Source organism: Tachypleus tridentatus, chromosome 7 (genome assembly GCF_004210375.1).
Source record: "Tachypleus tridentatus isolate NWPU-2018 chromosome 7, ASM421037v1, whole genome shotgun sequence".
Taxonomy (NCBI): Eukaryota; Metazoa; Arthropoda; class Merostomata; order Xiphosura; family Limulidae; genus Tachypleus; species Tachypleus tridentatus.
Genome location: NC_134831.1, coordinates 68,764,183 through 68,784,647, shown reverse-complemented (window position 1 = coordinate 68,784,647; position 20,465 = coordinate 68,764,183). Strand labels below are relative to the sequence as shown.

The following is a 20,465-nucleotide window of genomic DNA, read 5'->3' as shown; positions in this document are numbered from 1 at the left end:
AAGGTCGTTTAATGTGGTGCGTAGCGCGGTTACCTTTGCATCAGAAGAACAGTTCATGTTATAGCTCGAAATTGTGAAAGGGGTTGGAGGGCATATACTTCATTTATACATTCATTTTCAAGCCCGGCATTGCCGATTTCTCTTATGGCATATACACTTAGACTTACTGGTACTTTGCATGTAAATAACAAAGATGTTGATTTAGATTTCTTTCTCTATTAACAGTAAGAGTTAGAGAAAACAAAACATACTTCTCAAGTTTCACGATGAAAAAAGAACAGTACAATAAAGTTCTCGTTTCTTCATCTGTACTTGTGTACTATAGTTAAGAAAGATGCAATAAAACTCAATCGCATCGAGATAAACGTTGTACTGCCACTACACAATGTTGTGGTAATATGTGGGCCGTTGTTCCACTTAATTAATTCCATCCGTATCTGAGAGAAATTGTCGGATTCATCTAAAGACACAAGTCTAATATTACAAGCTGTTATTGTTTGTTTATTTTTATTTTTAATTCAAAAGTTGTAGAGGCGAATACAGACACATTAATGTTTTAGACTTTGAAAGTTCATAAATATTAACGCTGTAAAGCTGCATCGCAAGGGGCGTGGTTATATCATTTATTTCCAGTCAGATTGTTTACGTTGACTTGCATGTATTTTGTTTTCCTTAACTAACGTTGGATATCTCTGAGATGTAGTTTAAGTCAAAGCACATTCAAACTATATAACATGTAATGTAGGTCAGTAAGAAGTATTATCTCAGGGCCGTAAAGTTTCTTTTATGGCGTTTTACAGCTAGCTCATCACAACTTTGGTGATAGCTCCGCCCTTTTTCTACGTCAGCTGTACTGATGGAACGTGGTCACTTTCAACAGAAACTGACAACTAAACATTTTGTGGTGTAGAACTGTCTTCTAGCGAGGAAGCTTGACGCAGTACTTATAAAAGTTTTTGTGAACAAGGTTTGAGCTTTGTGTTTAGCCCGTATCTCATAGTGTGTGTCCTGCAGTTTTTCAAAATGTCTGCCAACAGATTTTCACGAAAGGCATATGCAACTATATAGCCTACACATATGTATATTTTTCGTGCATATTTCAACTACACGTAACGTTGCAGGAGACTACTAAGTGAATCTCTGTCACAAAAAAATATTGCCTATGATCTACCGCAGATGTCACTTCTATGTGCACATCACAATATAACACAAATACAGACGCAACTACCACAGCTGTTTTTACAATAAGTACTCGTGTGACTCTACTGTTGTACTATAGATGTATAATTATTATCTAGCGATGTATTTTGGTAATAAATACACGTCACTTTACTGTTGTCAAACATTCCTCTACCACAGGGAGAGGTACCATTATTACGTCGTGATAATTTTTTACAATAAGATATGTGTTTCCATTCTTGTCAAACATATTTTTACCATAAAGGGAAGTATCACTATATGTAGCGACACATTTTTACAGTAAACACACTCGTAACTCAAGTAATGTCAAACTTACCTCTTCCGCATACTAAGTATGATCAAGAAATAAATATGAATTAGACTAGTTTCATATCTTTTTATTTCAACTAAACATGGTTTGTTTGTTTTGTTTTGAATTTCGCGCATAGCTACACGAGGGCTACCTGCGCTAGCCGTCCCTAATTTAGCAGTGCAAGACTAAAGGGAAGGCAGCTAGTCATCATCATCCACCGCCAACTCTTTTACCAACGAATAGTGGGATTGGCCGTCACATATAACGCCCCCACGGCTGAAAGGGCGAACATGTTTGGTGCCACTTGGGCTCGAACCGCGACCCTCAGATTGCGAGTTGAGTGCCTTAACAACTAAACATGGTATATGAGTTTTGTTTATGAATATATGCATTAATGTTTTTTATAATTAAAATGAACTGAATGATAATGGGACTAGGCATATTTTGTTGTAATTTGTAAAGTATGCAGGCTTTCAAATATTAATATTTTTTTAATGGCAAAGAATAGCTTATTAACTTTTAGAGGGTTTTAACGCAATGTAAGAAGATTCCATTTTGGTCTTCATTTTCCAGCTTGATCAGTGCATATATTTTCGATATCTTAAAGGTATCATATGGCTAGTACTTCTTCCCCTAGAATATACCGCACGAGCAAATGTAAATAGGCCTAACATTAGTTAATTTTCTAACACGATTTGTTGTTCCGATGGTTTTTGTTTGTTTGTTTTTCGCCAACTAGGAAACATTTCTTATCGTAAAACATTTGCAGAAACAAGAGCTAATCAGTTTTATTATTCTGCAATTGCAATGAGCACATCAGAATGAACAGTTTTCAGTGGTACACAAACCTTAACGGAAAGTATATACTGTAGCATGAAACATTAAAATAATTGTGTTATGGTATCCTAAATAGGCTACAAAAACGAATATTTTTCATTAATTTCAGCCTTTAGCGATAACATTGGCAACGAGTTAAAAGTAACGTAATTTTACGTATTGTTGTCTCCATCTATGTAGTATCTAAAACAGTTTCTTTTCAGGCACATTGTACTGCTATATTGAAGGGAAAAAAGCACAAAAACTGACGCTTTTTGACACAATGAAAGGTAAAACATTAATTATTTTTATATCCTTCTATTTTCTGCAACATAGTTCCCATCATTAGGGTTAATATCAGATATTAACCCTGGTGATGGTAACTATGTATCAAATACTATGCGATTATAATATTATGATAACAGATTTTTAGAAGTAATGAAAAGGGCTGGCATGACTGTGTTGTTAGGGCATTCGATTTGCAGTATACTGATCGCGAGTTCCAAATCTATCATCGAACATGCTCGTACTTTCAGTAGCGAGAGAGTTATACAGTGACGGTTAATTCCACTCTTCAAATACGGTAGCCCAAACGTTGGCGCTGATTGATGTTGACTAGCTGCTTTTTAAATTAAGTATGGCGAGTGCAGAAAGCTCTCGAGTAGCTTTGCGTAAAATTAAAAAGACAAAAAAAAAAACAGCATCGTCATTTAATTGGACCCGGCATGACCAGGTGGTTAAGGTACTTGACTCGTAATCCGAGGGTGCGGGTTTGAATCTCCGTCACACCAAACATGCTCACACTTTCAGTCATGGGGGCGTTATAATCTGACGGTCAATCTCACTATTCGTTGGAAAAAGAGTAGCCCGAGAGTTGGCGGTGACTGATGATGACAAGCTAGCTGTCTTCTCTCTATTTTACACTGCTAAATTAGGGACGGCTAGCGTAGATAGCCCTCGTGTAGCTTTGCGCGAAATTCAAAACAAACCAAAACAATCAATGAATTATACTAAGAACCATTTATAACAGTATTGTAATTTTCTCTTTTAAAGAAGTACTCTAAAATATCTTTATTATAAACAACGTAAAATTTAAATAACTAGTTGAATCTACTGCTGTATAATTTATCTACTGAACACAGTTTACTTAACGTTTATTTGTGTAGAACATTAGTTAAACAAATGTTCAATGAGTAGTTCTAAGGGTAGTAAAAAAACAGCTCTTACGCAGGCTGTTTGCCCCATTATAGCATGACGATGGCGTTTTCTTAGCTTCCGAGTAAAGGATGTGAAACTTTACTCAAGAAAACAGTGTCATAAGCACTAAACGATTACCACAGCAGGAGGTGGTGCCGCTTGGTTTGACCTATGACTTTTAAAATCGTTGATCTTAACGTTCTGCAAATTTTCTTTATCTTTATACCATAAAGACATTGCATGAAAGGAATAATTTGACCAAACAGTGCTTTAATGTTCGTCGGAGTGTCGTATTGGGTTTTAATGACTTATTTCGAGATGTCGCAAGAATCTGGTACCGCGAATATTTTTGGTTAAGTAAAACACAGTTTCGCGTCACTTGAAAAACTAAGAGATTAATTAACCATAAGAAACAGTGACATTTAGAACACACACATATATATATATCGAAGCAATAAGATATAATCCGTAATACTGAGGAATTGAATTAGTAACGATTAGCAATAATCATATGAAAGGTTACCGAGTCGGGAAAGGACTATACGTGTTTATCGTAGAAATCATTAATTAATCAACGTCTCTAACGACCTTAAAAACCTCATAGAAAAGAAATAAAAGAAAAGTATAGTGAATGATAACGTACCAGGAACTTGGTGGCTACAGAAAACAAAAAGTACAATTAAACACAAGTTAATGGTAATTATGAAAAGGAACAATTTTAAATATGAGGAACAGCAATAGGAAGGGAGAAAGTCTACACAGCATATGTTTTGTTTTTGTGTGGTGTTGAATGAACTCTCTATGTATTTCATAATATTTGGTACAAAAGTAAACTACAATTATTGTATGCTTCGTAAAATGAACACCCACTTAAATTTATATGTATTTTCTGATGTAGGTTGTTATTTGAAGTTTAACGCAAAGCTACACAAAGGGCTATCTGTGCTCTGCCCACCACCAGTATGGAAACCCGGTCTTTAGCGTTATAAGTCCACCGACATACCGCTGTGCCACTGAAAAGCTTTCCAAGGAACCACTGTTTCCGATATTTTACTGTTTTATATTTTAGCACAAAGCTACCCAGTGAACTATTAGCGATATGTCCACCGCGGGAGATAGAGTTTCTGATTTTAGCCTTGTAAGTGCTCAAACTTACCGCTGACCCACCGAAAAACACATAGTAAAAATAGTTTAAAACTTTCATAATACATTTAAGGTGTTACATATAAGAATGTTTCTTATGGCAGATGTCAATAAGTGCCTTCTTGGCTGAATATGCTCAGTACAGTGAATAAGTGTTTCTGTATAAGGTTCTTCTTTCTGATGCTACTTAAAGTATCGGATCTTTTGAGTGTCCAAACGGTTTTCTGAACGAAACAAACACAAAAGGAATACAAAGTTGGAGAAATAATCAAGTACAACAAAAACCAATAGCGTAAAAGTTAAGCACGTGTTTTTAAGGCTACGAAGTTCTAACTTCTAACAACAATTTTAACGTCGTTAAACACTGATTTTTCCTAGCAGTTCCTATCGTTATTCTAGCGACAAAGTTCTGTGTTTCGAATGTTTCTTAACAGAATTTCTGAAGAAACGATATTTTTGTGATTTACTTTACAGTTATTTTGCTATTAAACTTACTTAATTTTGAATGAAGGCGATAATTTCTCTAATTAAGCAAACTTGATTATAAAAGATGTATATTTTCTTGTTTTCACTCAGCAAGTTTAAGATTAAAATAAAGTTAGTTCTTTGGCTTTGCCTTTATTACAGTTCTACATGGCATTTCCAATGAATTATTTCTTTTAACCCTAGTTATAAATGTTTTGTAAGTCTTGTTGGATCTTAAAAACTCTGTGTGTGGCTGCTTAGTATAACAACGTAACATCCGTAGTTTTATTGAGAAAGTTATTTTACATATCAAGAACAACGTGGTAAGGTGAAGAGTTAAAGTGCTCAAACTCCAGGTTCGATCCCTACGAGGACACTTCTGTCCTAAAAATCAAAGAAACAAACAATGAAGAAAAGCTGTTATTAGTATTACTACTCATTTAAAATATGCTATAAAAATGTTTTGTAACATTGTCAAACATTCTATAGGCCAGTTATAAATGTGGGTAATACGTTTTAAATTTATTTACAACTAAACTGTCCACGAATTGTTTTTGCCATGCTTTTACACAAAAATTACGTAGGAAGACTTTTACCAAATATGACGAAATAATTATTGTGGACAAAATATTATGTTAATTTGTTGCACTATCTCTTTAGCATTAAATAAAAACATATGCTGGTTAGAAAATATAATTTTAATAATTACATTCGATGGTTTTAGAACTCGAATATGATTTTCCTTGTAGTTGTTAATCAAATCTTTTTCCTTAACGTCGAGGGCCCTGTATGATCAGGTGGTTAGGGCGCGCGACTCGTAATATGAGAGTTATGGGTTCGAATTCTCGTCACACGAAACATGTGGCCGTTTTGCTGTGGGGTCGTTATAATGTTACGGTCAATCTCACTATTCGTTGGTAACAGAATAGCCGAAGAGTTGATGGTGGGTGGTGATGACTAGCTGCCTTCTCTTTAGTCTTACACTGCTAAATTATGGACAGCTAGTGCAGATAGCCCTAGTGTAGATTTGCGCGAAATTCAAAAACAAACAAACAAACTCTACATTCAGTCAACAATGATCAGATGTGATGAGGCTTGGTGGACATATGTCGAATATTATTCCTCTTTGCCGTACTGTAAATGTTCCGTGTGCGTTGACAGACGTACGGACATGTACGAGGTCTGTTCAAAAAATACGCGGACTGTTTGAATTGCGCGGCTCCAGTTGGTTCCAGGGAAATCCGCTTGGTGTCGCTAAGTTTGCACAGATCAGCTGATTACGACGCCATTTCCCGATTGCAGATATCTTCATTTGCGTATGAGCTACGCGGTTTTAAGTGAAGTGCGATTTTTTCGTTTGGCGGATTTCAGAATGAATGACCTAAAGGAGCAACGACTTGCTGTGAAATTTTGTGTTAAACTTGGAAAATCTGCGACTGAAACTTTTGCTATGCTTCACACGGCTTATGATGATGTTGCTATGAAGCGTACGGCATGTTTCAAGTGGCATGAACGCTTTAAGGATGGTCGACAGTCCATTGAAGATTATGAGCGTCCTGAACGTCCTTCCACGTCAACTGACGACCCACACGTCGACAAAATCAACATTCTGGTGCGGGCAAATCGACGTCTGACTGTCAGGGAGCTTGCTGAAGAGTGTGGGATATCAGTTGGATCTTGTTACGAGGTTTTGACCGAAAAATTGCAGATGCACCGCGTTGCTGCGAAATTCAGCCCTCAGAACTCGTGAGTTTTTGGCCAAACACTCGATCACTGTTCTTCCCCTACTCACCTAACCTTGCTCCTTGCGATTTTTTCTTGTTTCCCAAACTCAAAAGACCCTTGAAAGAAAGATGATTTGAGACGATTCCCGAGATTAAGGCAAATGCGAAGAAGGAGCTGGAGGACATTACAAAAGAAGCGTACCAGGACTGTTTCAACAAGTGGAAACACCGTTGGGATAAGTGTGTATGTTGGGGAGGAGAGTACTTTGAAGGGATCCAAGACCTGTAACTTCTAAATAAAGTACATTTTGTTTTATGACGTTAGTCCGCGTATTTTTTGAACAGCCCTCGTATTCTTCAGGAGTCAAATATAATGAACGACGCGCGGCTGTGGAATACACTCGAGATTTTGTGTGTTTTACCATACATGTATGTACACTCTACCTCATGATAAGATAATGCATATGTTATTAGATAATGTGAATTACTAAACTGTTTGGTTTATCTCAATTATACATTCGATAAAGTGCTTTATTTATTTATTTTTATTCAAAAATGCCAATTTTGTAGCCTTAACTCTATTGTTCATTAATTGGATATAACAAGAAACATAACTTGGTGTTAAAATATCCACTAAGTTACCTAAACTAACCAATTCACTTATTTTTGTTCAACATAAATTACAGTGTGACAATTTTAACTTTCCAATGACCTTGAAGTTAGACGTGTTCGCCACTGTACGAAGTAAAATTCCCCTGTCTTAACTCGATTCGGTATTACTGTTATTATAAATAGTGTGTCTGCGTAGTTACATACATACAGACATAAATAATAAAACACTACCCCCTCGTAAGTCTCCCGGCAATAAAACAAGATATATAAACTGTAGATTGCTTTGACATTTATTCTTAATAATTCTGAAGTAACTTATGCGTAGAGAAGATTAGCATTGACCGCCAGGTGTCTTTAGAAAGTAATATAGTAGATAGTTTAATTACTAAAACTTCGGTACTGAAAATGACACGAAGTCGGATATTAGATTACAGGAAACTTTCAGAAGATAAATTACTGAATTTAATAAGCTGCTTAGCGTTCTCGTCTGGAGAGATAATCAACAGTTATGTAATGAAACATATTATCTTTAATATGTCCGGATTTAAATCTTTGGTAAATCACTACCGTATTCTACGCTATGCATTTTACGATGAAGTTAACAAAGCTATAGCAAGCTTGAAAAGAGTAGAGATACGTCGAAATATTATGTGTTACTTTTGTGCAATAGGTTTAAACTGATTTGCTAAAGTTAAGGGAGTGCGGTAGTTTGGCTAGCATTTGATATAATAAAGACAGTTCCACAGTTTTATAGTTTTGTTTGTGATAACGTTTCGTAAAAGTTGAAGTAATTTGTTTGGTTTCTTTCGAATTTCGCCCAAAGCTCCACAAGGGCTATCTGTGCTAACCGTCCCTAACTGAACAGTGTAAGACTACAGGGAAGGCAGCTAGTTATCATTATCTACCACCAACTGTTAGGCCACTCTTTTACCAACAAATATTGGGATTGACGGTTACATTATAACCATGGCTGAAATAGCGAGCTTGTTTGATGCGATGGGGATTAGAACCCACGACCGTCAGATTACGAGTCGAGTGCCTTAACCCACCTGGCCTTGCCGGACCGTTGAGATAATAGTGTAGTGTCATGTAGGACGTTTTAGGTATTGTTTAGAATATCAATTTTAAGTTTTAATTTTTTGTATCTCGCTCAAAACTACTCGAGGGCTATTTGCACTAACCGTCTCTAACGTTGAAGTGATAGACTAGAGTCAACACAACTCACCGTCAACTCTTATCCAATAAATAGTGGCATTAGCCGTCACATCATAACTTCCTCACAGCTAAAAGAGCGAGCATATTCGGGGCGGAATTCGAAATCGCGACACTCAGATTTGAAGTCGAGTGATCTAACCACCAGGCCATATTTGTTTTGTTAGGGTAAAGTTAGTACTGTAAATTCAGCTAAGTATTATTAGGGTTAAGAAAGCTTTATAGTTGAAGTTAGTTTAGTAGAGTTAATATGGATTTTTGTGTATACGTTTTAATTTTTTATATCTAGTAGCTGATTATGTTATTAGGCATATAATAAGATATACTATATTAATTCCAACTATGCTTGTTTCTATTTTCAACTTGATTTGTAAATATTTATATATAATTGCTATTGACTTTACTCGGGTCTAAAACACATATTTGTAAAAAAAATCTATTTATTTTTACATGCAAGATAAATAGACTGGCCAGTTTGATGTTTTAAGTAATTCTTTTAGTCCTATAAAAGCCACTATGATTGCCTGTAAACAGGAAATGTAAAACCTACTTATATCATATACAAACAGGAACGTTTCAAGTTAGTGGTGGTTAGAGTATAAACAGTAGATTATAAATAATTAATTTTCTTAACTGGTGGTACAGTAAACATATGGCATGAGACCTCTGAACTTGCTTGTTCTATTTCAAAATGAAACTGTTAGAGGTGGTGTAAAGGTGTGGTGACGTGTTCGTGGCAAAGTTTGGACCATTTACTTCCTTTAGGTGAATATATGGCATGCAATGTATGTCTGAACGTTGTTTATGAACTTACATACACCATGATGTTGCACTTCCATGTTGCAGATGGACAACGGCTCTTGCGTTATCAGAAATGAGCCTTTAGAACTGGAAGCTCTCTTACTTGTCCAGCACATTCACGGATCTCAGTTTGAGTAAGTATCCTTAGGAATAACTTGAACGTCACATTCGTCCATTATTCGTCTTCCCACATCTGTGAGTTATTACTGGAGGTGATTTCTACTGACAACGAGGGGAGTATATACCACGTAGAGTCCAGCCTCCATGATGTGTAACCCTCTGTACTTAAAAAACTAGATAATATTTGGAAATATTTGCTTTCAGATATAAGTAAACTACACACAATAACTTAAAATCATTTTATTTTTATCTTTCTGCTTGCATCTGCATTGATTGACTATTTATATAGAGAATTTGTTAATAATTTTTGAGATTTTGATAGAGTAAAAATATATTTTTAGATAGGTTATTTCAGAGTTAATGAAACGCTTCAGCCTGTGTTTATTAGGGTTAGAGTAGTGCCACAGAAATTAATTGGGTTTTATTGGGTTGAGGGAATATCATAGATTTTATTAAGGACAGGGATGTATTACAAGGTTAAAGTAGTATTATATAGACTTAACTCAATTTTGTGAAAGTTTAATAAACTACCATGCTGTCAAATAAAATTTGATAGGATTATGGGAATAATAAAAATATTTGGTAGGATTTATTACGGTTTAAGAAACACTGTATTTAATTCCAAGTTATTTTAGGGTTAAAAACTGTTTTAGCCTGATTATGTTGGGGTCTATCATATAGCTGTTTAACTAAGTATTTTTGACAGGATATTATTTACGCGAAATTTTACTAAACTTATGATTATTAATAAGAATATTTGAGTGAAATAAAAGAAGAATGCAAAATAATACAGTTAACCATATCATATCTATTATGCCCTCTGCTAGTACAGCGGTAAGTCTACAGATTTACAACGCTAAAATCAGGGGCTCGATTCCCCTCGGTAGGCTCACCAGATAGCCCGATGAGGCTTTCCTATAAGAAAAACACACACACTATATCTATTATATCCAGTGCTGGTGAGGGCTTTAACTGGGAACGACAAAGTAGTGATTATAACGTCGAAAAACAAACAAACAAGAGTGACTAATGCAATATTTCCGAGGGTTAAGTTGTGAACAAATGCAAATAACATAGTAATTCATCTTTCTTTTTGGGTACAGAAGTAAAAGTGTTTTGTACTTATCCTGTTAGTTTAAAGTTATTTTTTATACGTTGTTGAGCTGATGATTATGTGAAGTTTGTTTGTTTTGAATTTCACGCAAAGCTACTCAAGAACTGTCCGCGTTAGCCGTCCCTAATTTAGCAGTGTAAGACTAGAGGGAAGGCAGTGAGTCATCACCACTCAACGCCAACTCTTGGGCTACTATTTTACCAACGAATAATGGGATTGACTGTGACATTATAACGCCCCTACGGCTGAAAGGGCAAGCATGTTTGGTGCGTCGGGGATTCGAACCCGCGACTCTCGGATCGGATTACGACTCGAGTGCCTTAACTCACCTGGCCATACCGGGCCGGCTACTCTTTTACCAACAAATATTGAAATTGGTCGTTACATTACAACGCCTCCTACGGCTGAAAGTCCGAGCATCTTTGTTGGGGTGGTGATTCGAACTTGCGACCCTCAGATTGCAAATCAAGCGCCTTGACCACTGGCGAAGGCTTTTACCTATGATAGAGACTTGAATGATATATACAAGGTTTCGGATCTTTTAACAGATTTAAGCATGTATCCCAGAACGGCTGGTATGGGTTATTGATAAGCAGAGAACAACGTTTCTACCTTCAGGTTAACCTGTTCTCTGCTTTATTAGTAAAAGTGTTAATACCCATACCAGCCGTTCTGAGACACATTTTATTTCAAGTTGGTGATGTCGAGAAAACCCACTTGTAGAGAAAAATATATATGTAAAAACGGCTCGTTTGAGTTGAGAAAATTTTTTACGTAGAGTTTATTTCAAGTTGGTTTCTCCTCAGTAAGATTCAAACACGAACAATTTTGTGTTTAAGGAAAGAACACTGTTTAATGTATAGGTCTAAAAATGATAAAAAAAAACATCATAAGTTCGTTCATGATTAACTTAGTGCGTTTTTGATTTTTAACCTAATACTATAAAATAAAATAGTTGTTTGTAACATTGGCTCCAGTTATACATTATACAAACCTTAACGGAAAAATATGATTTGTTATAGTACAGAGGACTGTGTAACATTCTATAGTGGAAACATGGGGAGTATTATTAAAACATACGAGAAATGTTCCAATTAAGTCTTTTGAGAGTCCACTGTCTAGTCTTAGTATCACACAGACTGTGTTATATATTTTTTCCTTAATCTAGGTGATCAGCTCCCCGATCAAATGGTCTTCTCCGTGGAGTCATAGACACGTTGTCATGTTTGGGTAATATTCATTCGCTAATTCTCGGACGGGTTTCATTGCAGTCCAACATATATACATGTTTCAAGGACGACGGGTATGTTTTACTCGTTTTGCACGATGCTTTACTCGTTTTGCACGATATACAACATTGTATTTAGGCGTCACCGTCTGCTCGTGTTTCTGCAAATTAAAACCAGACAAGCATACCACCCGACGAGAAATAACCAAATGTACTGTCATATATCATATAAGCATATTCATATCAATAGCTGAGTGTGGGAAGATATGAATCACACATACACTGCTGGCCAAAATCTTAAGGCCCATAAACATAAAGAAAAAATATGCATTTTGCGTTGTTAGACACAACCACTTATTTTAGTATAGCTTCGAAAGATGAAAATAAGACAGGAGAAACGAAAAATAAAAAAAACTTTTCTAGCATTTAATAGGGAAAATGTGAACACTATGAAATTAGCCGAAATACTAGCTGGTCAAAAGTTTAAGACCATACTGAAACGAAGCGTTAATCGGTAAACACGTAACGAAATTTAGTCATTTGTGTTCAAGCATTAGCGTTGTCAACATCTCCCACTGACATCTCCTGTGTTACATTGGGTAAAAACATGGTAAAGGCTCAAAAGTTGACAGAGTTTGAACGTGGCAGGAATTGTGGAACTGCAAAAGCAAGGTCTCTCTCAACGTGCCATTGCTGGTGAGATTGGGCGAAGTAAAATTTCAAGTGGTTGGCCCAAGAAAATTTTGCCGGCGTTGAGCAGGAGGATTCGACAGGTTGTTCGGCAAGATACCAGCCGATCGCCGAACCAGGTTAAGGCCCTTACGGACGCAGAATGAAACTCAAGAACGTTAAGACGGCATCTACGAGAGAAAGGTTTTAAAAACCGTTAACGTCTTCAAAGGCCACACCTTCTTCCACACCACAAAACAACTCGATTAAACTTTGCTGAGAAGCACCAAACATGGGACGTAGAAAAGTGGACGAAGATTTTGTTTTCTGATGAGAAAAAATTAACCTGTATGGTCCAGTTGGCTTTCAACGTTACTGACACGTTAAGGATATCCCACCGGAGACATTTTCTACACGACACAGTGGAGAAGGTTCCATCATGATCTGGGGTGCTTTCTCCTTCTATGGAACAATGGAACTTCAGTTATACAGGGGCGTCAAACAGCAGCTGGCTACATTGGTATGTTGGAGAGAGGATCCTTAATGAAGGCCCTTGCTTGTGTGTAAATGACCAGATTTTTCAGCAGGACAACGCTGCAATTCACTATGCCCGCAGGACAAAGGACTTTTTCATGGCGAATAACGCGATTCTTTTGGACCAACTAGCGTGTTCGCCCGAATTGAACCCAATTGAAACTGTTTGGGGGTGGATGGCAAGGAAAGTCTATAGAAATTGACGTCAGTTTCAAACAGTGCATGATCTCCATAAAGCCATCTTTACCACTGGGAATAACATTCCAGCCAGTCTTCTGCAAACGCTTATATCAACCATGCTAAAGCGAATGTTTGAAGTTATTCTCAATGACGGCCATGCAACTCACTACTGAGAACTCTTGTTGGGCATTTCCTACCCTGTTTAGGACTTTTTTTTTGTATGGTCTTAAACTTTTGACCAGCTAGTATTTAGGCTAATTTCATAGTGTTCACATTTTCCCTATTAAGTGCTAAAACGTTTTTTTATTTTTATTTCCCCTTTTCTTATTTTCATCTTTCGAAGCTCTACTCAAATAAGTAGTTGAGTCTAACAACGCAAAATGCATATTTTTCTTTATGTTCATAGGTCTTAAGATTTTGGTCAGCAGTGTACATGCACGTGCACGTATATTACTCACTTCTTTTATCAGTTGATTTGTACGTTTTATATTAATTTCTAAGAAGGTATGCTGTGAACGGTTTGACAATAAAATAATAGCCAAAAGAAAATATGTGTTTAGTAAGTTTGATATCTATCAGGTTGAAGTCGTAACTGTTTTTCAAATATGCATAATACATTCGAGTGTTATGTAGTAACAAAAGTGTATATGTTATATATTCTCGTTACAAAGATAATTATTAAACACTATGGATTTGGTCTTGCTTGTTTATATGCTAAGGTGCAAAATGAACAATTTGGGCTGTGACCATCGAATGCTCGAGTTCCAAACTCTTGCACTGTAGCCCTTCAGATTATTTCATGGATTACAAAGAGTGAAATTAGTTCACACAGATTGTTTGTTTGATAGATATTGTTGAAATCCGCTAAGAAACAAAGACTGAGTCACTAAGAGTGACATAAGACAGTTCACAGATTGGTTTGTCGATAGATGTTGAAATACCGATAAGAAACAAAGGGGAATTACTAAGAATGATACAAGTTAGTTCATAGATTGGTTTGTTATTAGATATTGTTGAATCTGCAAATAAACAAAGGTGAATCACTAAGAATGACATAAATTAGTTCATAGATTGGTTTGTCATTAGATGTTGTTGAATGTGCATATAAACAAAGGCTGAGTCACTAAAAGTAACATAAATTAGTTCACAGATTGGTTTGTCGATAGATACTGATTCTGATATCAAGATTATTCTCATTACAACTCAACAATAACCTACAATATTCTGATATTAACAGTACCCTGGTTACCATATAACTATAACCTACAGTGTGTTTTGGTATCAACAGTAATACGGTTCCCATATTATTATAATCTACAGAATTTCTTGTATCAACAGTATTCTCGTTACTATATTACTATAATATACAGATATTTTGATATTAACAATACTCCAGTTACCATATTACTATAACCTACAGAGTTTCTGGTATCAACAATATTCTGGTTACCACACTGCTATAACCTATAAAGTTTTTGATGTCAATATTTTGCTTACCATGTAACTATAACCTACAATGTTTCTGGTGTCAACAGTATTCTCGTTACCATATTCCTATAATCGACAGAGATTTTGGTATTAACAATATTCTGGTTACAATATTACCAAAACCTACAAAGTTTCTGGTGTCAGTATCCTAGTTACCATGTAACTATGACCTACAGTGTTTTTGGTATTAACAGTATTGTGGTAACCATATTACTATAATCTACAGTGTTTCTGGTGTCAGTATCCTGGTTACCCTGTAACTATAACCTACAGAGTTTCTGGTATCAACAGTGTTCTGGTCACCATATTACTATAACCTACAAAGTTTCTGGTGTCAGCATTCTGGTTACAATGTAACTATAACTTACAGTGTTTCAATTCTATCACCCTTCCTACACAACTAAGATCTGTATTGTTACTGGTGTGTTATAATAAGTTCCAGTAAACCAACTTGCACATGAAATCTTCTTGAAAGCGCGCAAGAGCGCGTGCCGAATGAATCTTCCTGAGCCAATAAGATAACACCATGTCGTTCTTATCATTTCCACTCGAAAGGTACAGTATTCTTAGTCTTTTGACATGTTGCCATGGTAACGGCTGGAAGGCTTCTGAGGCAACGCGCCCCTTAGGACGGATCAAGTAATCTTATTACTTTTGTTTTGCTTGGAAAATTGGAAGAACCGAATATATTTATACAGAATAAAGGGCTTCAAAATTGCTTTTTGTGATGACATATGTGGAAGAAGGGAACAGAAATCGCACGAAAATGATACCCATCAGAGAAAAACATCACCGGGAAACATGATAGCACTGTGTTAAAGACCCCGCCTGCAGAGACGGAGACTTCCAGAGGTTATTTTCTTCGTTAATTAATCAAAGGCACTGAGATATATAACAAAAGCTTGCAAAGTGGTTGATAAAGATATAGTAAGAATTCCTTTTCACTTAAAACGTGAATTAGTTATGAACATGAAAACTTGCGAGTTATATCAAAAGTGGTATGACTTTTCCTTAAAATGGATATCGCATAATGGCTACTCCCACGTGTAGTAAACTTTATCTAAACTGGATTGCCATCTATAGGCAATTTTATTTCCAGAATATCTAACCTTTGGAACACGTTTAATACATTTGTATTTTAAATGCAATTAAACAACTCGTGCATATTCTAACCGTCTTTATTTGTTTTCACATATTGCATATATATTGTTAATGTAGTGCTTGTCAGTTAATTAGAAATTATGAAGAAATATAAGCAAAAACTCTTTAAACTTACTTCATAACGTCATATATTAGAGTTCGATACCTTTGTTTGGTACAGCTGAGATTGCATGCAACCTTGTATTTATTTAAAATATCACTGAGTAGTTTAATTAAGTGATATTTTCATTAGAATAGTTTGTTTTCATTCGTCGTTGTTTCTTAGGTATGAAAAGTTTACATTCAATTGAAATAAGCAGCTAAATAGTTGAAGTTTAATCACTCGAGGTCTGATTTGATAAGCTACTAAAGTTACGACGTAGGATGCAGTCTGTTAGAACTTTTCACGACAGATCGTGAGCGAGAAAAAAACACCTAGGTATATACAGGAAATGAAGTGTGTTTATTGTAGAAGGTTAAAGTGTCACGCAAAAATAAAAATTAAATTTTCCTTTGTGCGTGTTCATAGCAGATTTTGCCGATCTTTGACTTCTTTTAAAGTTGAACAAACTTTTCTGTTCTTTGTTTGTCGAAACGAAACCAAAACCTAAACCACGACCAGTTGAAGCTTGCAGCTTCGAGCAATTTCGTACTGATACTAAACGAAACTTTCTGTGATTTTAGTTTTGAAAAAAATATACACAAAACGTTTCATGTTGTTTTGTTTCAATCAAATAAACAACAAAAAAGGAGATATACAATTTTCCGGTATAAAGTTAACAACTAAGTTTTTCACACCTCGATAAGAAGAACTATGGAAGGAAATAGTTTCACACTTATATTAGGCAGTTATATCAAAGCCAAGAACAAAGGAAAGCACGAGTTTAAAATAGTGTTATATTTTATTCACTTACCAGAGCTGATAACACTGACTGTCTGTAATGGAGCTTCATGCAGTTTATATGATTGGGGTGGTTTTGAATTACAATTAACAAATAAAGATATTTTAAAGGTAAATATTAAATTGCCTTCCTTTTTTTTGTAAATAAAAATAATCTCAATGCAATAGCATAATTTTCCTTTTTGCCCTATTTGTTATAATTCCTATTTTTATAAAGTTTCATTTACACCTCTCGCTAGGAGTATCATGTATAAATTACTGAAGCAGCCGATTCCCTATTTTCTTTGTCTATTTGGTGATATCATTCATACGGTTACCATGGTAAAATTTTCGGTTGACTGTTAAAAATCGTGTGCAAAACTTCTGTTTATCATATCATCTGCCGAAGGGTGATTTTTGTATTAAGGCAAACTCTCAGTGATTTTTTTAGGGTTTATGGCTACTGGAATAATAATTATATTTAGGGAAATAGAAAACATGTTAATAAACATTTTGGTAAAAGTAAACTACTTTTCTTTATTTATTACATCATTATTAGTTGTTTGTTAACTTTTTTTTTTATAACGCAAAACTACACGTTTGAAGGTGCTGTTTTTTCCACGAGAAGGGAACTCAAGTTTTCAGAGCTGAGTCGCCAGGGTAGCTTTATTATTAACACACAAATATTGTTTGTTTGTTTTGAATTTCGCGCAAAGCTACTCGAGGGCTATCTGTGCTAGCCGTCCCTAATTTAACAGTGTAAGACTAGAAGGAAGACAGATAATCATCAGCACACACCATCAACTCTTGGGTTACTATTTTACCAACGAATAGTGGGATTGACCGTCACATTATACGCCCCCACGGCTGGGAGGGCGAGCATGTTTGGTGCGACCGGGATTCGAACCAGCGACCCTCGGATTACCAGTCGAACGCCTTAACACACTTGGCCTTGCCGGGCCTAACACACAAATGTGGTTCGGTCTTTGAATTTCGCGCAAAACTGCACGAGGGCTATCTACGCTAGCCGTCCCTAATGTAACAGCGAAGGACTAGAGGAATGGCAGGTAGTTCTCACCACACGCCGCCAGCGAATAGTGGGACTGACCGTAATGTTCTAACACTCCCACGGCTGAAAGTACAAACATGTTTGGTGGGACAGGGATTCAAACCCGCACCCCTCAGATTGCGAGTTACGTGCCTTAAACACTTGACCAATAATGCATAAAGATGTTAGCAAACCAACCAAAACCTCGCATAAAATTTATCCATTATTTATTTATTTGTTCTTAAGCATCAAGTTACACAATGAACGTATCTTTGCTTTATCCATAGCCCGACTTTTAGCGTTATCAGCCCTCAGACTTGGGGCTGAGTCACCACCAGGAAGCGGGTAATTTCACTCTATATTTTTGTTTAAAATATTTTGTCGAGATTTTTCCTTCTATACTTCATTATAATAATTAATCAAAGGATTTCAACTTCGAACTGCTTGCGTCGCGCTAAACATGCTCGCCCTCCCAGCCGTGGGGGTGTATAATGTGACGGTCAATCCCACTATTCGTTGGTAAAAGAGTAGCCCAAGAGTTGGCGGTGGGTGGTGATGACTAGCTGCCTTCCCTCTAGTCTTACACTGCTAAATTAGGGACGGCTAGCACAGATAGCCCTCGAGTAGCTTTGTGCGAAATTCCAAAACAAATGCTTTCGTATTGAGATAATTCTGTGTGAAAGTTTTCTGAGCAAATGTTTTTCTCATAAATAATTTATCAGAGGAAAACTAACACCTGCAGTAGCGTTAACGACGAGTTTCTTTAAGGTTTATTGTTTGTAAATTTTAAAACAAAAATTGGGAACCAGGATTTACATTTCATACAGATCTAAATTTGCATGAGATAGACTACCGAAGCGTACAATTTACCGATATAAAAAATATAGGATTTTAACATGGTCGACCGTTTGGGGTTTTTCTTCTGTCAGTTAATGAGACTGGACATAGGTCAAAGCACTAGGAAAGCCCAGCTCCTACTGTTTTAGGCGTTCAACTACTTTTATTTATAGATTACAGATATTTTATATTACCAGAACAGATTAGTTGGGGCAAAATCCTAGTGGGGAAAAAAGAAACCTAGACTTTGAAGCATAATCATTACTAAAAGGGAAATAAAACAACTCCCGTAAGATTACCAATAACGTATGATTTTTCTTCTAAACACTTATAAAGTGTTCCAATACTATAGTCTAAGCGTGGTTTAGTAAGCTGCGGATCTAAAGATCTACCCTTCGAGTCGTGATATGCCATTGAACATCTCTATACTTTCAACTATTGTAAATTATATGTAAGACACTGAATTATACTATTTTATTAAGGAAGTCACAAAATAGGTGACAAATATTACTGACTGGTTATTGTTCCTTTGGTCAAAAGTTCCATCACGGATGACCGTGCCTGAACCTTGACGGTAAAAGTCTGATCTGATTGTTTGGTCCACGTGCCTCACAAAATGCAGTTTAAGGTGGAAGGCACCAATACCATAGTTTGACAGTTAATAACAGGATATATTTAATTTGTTTTAAAACTTAGGTAACAGCCGCTAAAACGTTTTTTTTTAATAAAATCGCAAATCCATTTTAACTAGTCAAACTGATGAAAGCTTTCAGAAATGATGTGTATAATAAACGTAAACAATACATACAAAATAGTATTAGTTCAGCTAGACTTGTGACAGATAATATTGATATTACTTGTGATATCCGAAAAGTACGTTTTCATATTATCTTGATATTGCTGGCCAGGTGGTTATTACGTCTCGTAATCCGAGGGTCGCGGGTTCGCGCCCGCGTCGCGCTAAACATGCTCGCCCTCCCAGCCGTGGGGGCGTTATAATGTGACGGTCAATCCCACTATTCGTTGGTAAAAGAGTAGCCCAAGAGTTGGCGGTGGGTGGTGATGACTAGATGCCTTCCCTCTGGTCTTACACTGCTAAATTAGGGACGGCTAGCACAGATAGCCCTCGAGTAGCTTTGTGCGAAATTCCAAAAAACAAACAAACACACAAACAAAAAAGTTATTACGTTCTGAGGATCGCGGGTTCGAATTCCAGTCGCACCAAACACGTTGGCCCTTTCAGCCGTGGGGCGTTATAATGTGACGGTTAATCCCGCTATTCGTTCGTAAAAGAATAGCCCAAGAGTTGGCGGTGGGTGATGATTACTAGCTGCCTTCCCTCTAGTATTACACTGCCAAATTAGGGACGGCTAACGCAGATTGTCCTCGTGTAGCTTTGCGTGCATGGCCTAGCGCGTTAAGGCGTGCGCTTCGTAATCTGAGGGTCGCGGGTTCGCGCCCGAGTCGCGCCAAACATGCTCGCCCTCCCAGCCGTGGGGGCGTTATAATGTGACGGTCAATCCCACTATTCGTTGGTAAAAGAGTAGCCCAAGAGTTGGCGGTGGGTGGTGATGACTAGCTGCCTTCCCTCTAGTCTTACACTGCTAAATTAGGGACGGCTAGCACAGATAGCCCTCGAGTAGCTTTGTGCAAAAAACAAACAAAACAGCTTTGCGTGCATTAAAAAAACACAAAAAATAAAACTGTCTTTAAAAAACAAAAAAGCTGAACTATGGGATTGGAAAATTTTAGAAATTAATAGAGT

At 36.5% G+C, this 20,465-nt stretch overlaps 1 pseudogene across 4 annotated transcripts; it reads left to right on the top strand.

The window, feature by feature from the left end:
- Positions 1–1,287: 1,287 nt before the first annotated feature.
- On the top strand, positions 1,288–12,231 carry LOC143255901 (protein GVQW3 pseudogene; annotated as a pseudogene). 4 transcript variants are annotated; one of them, XR_013030919.1, is made up of 3 exons: positions 1,288–1,853; positions 2,533–2,598; positions 11,865–12,231. The product of XR_013030919.1 is annotated as a protein GVQW3 pseudogene, transcript variant X4 (transcript). The 4 variants fall into 4 exon arrangements; XR_013030917.1 differs by lacking the exon at positions 11,865–12,231 and adding an exon at positions 9,508–11,806; XR_013030918.1 differs by having other exon boundaries at positions 1,288–2,598.
- The last annotated feature ends 8,234 nt before the right edge of the window (positions 12,232–20,465 follow it).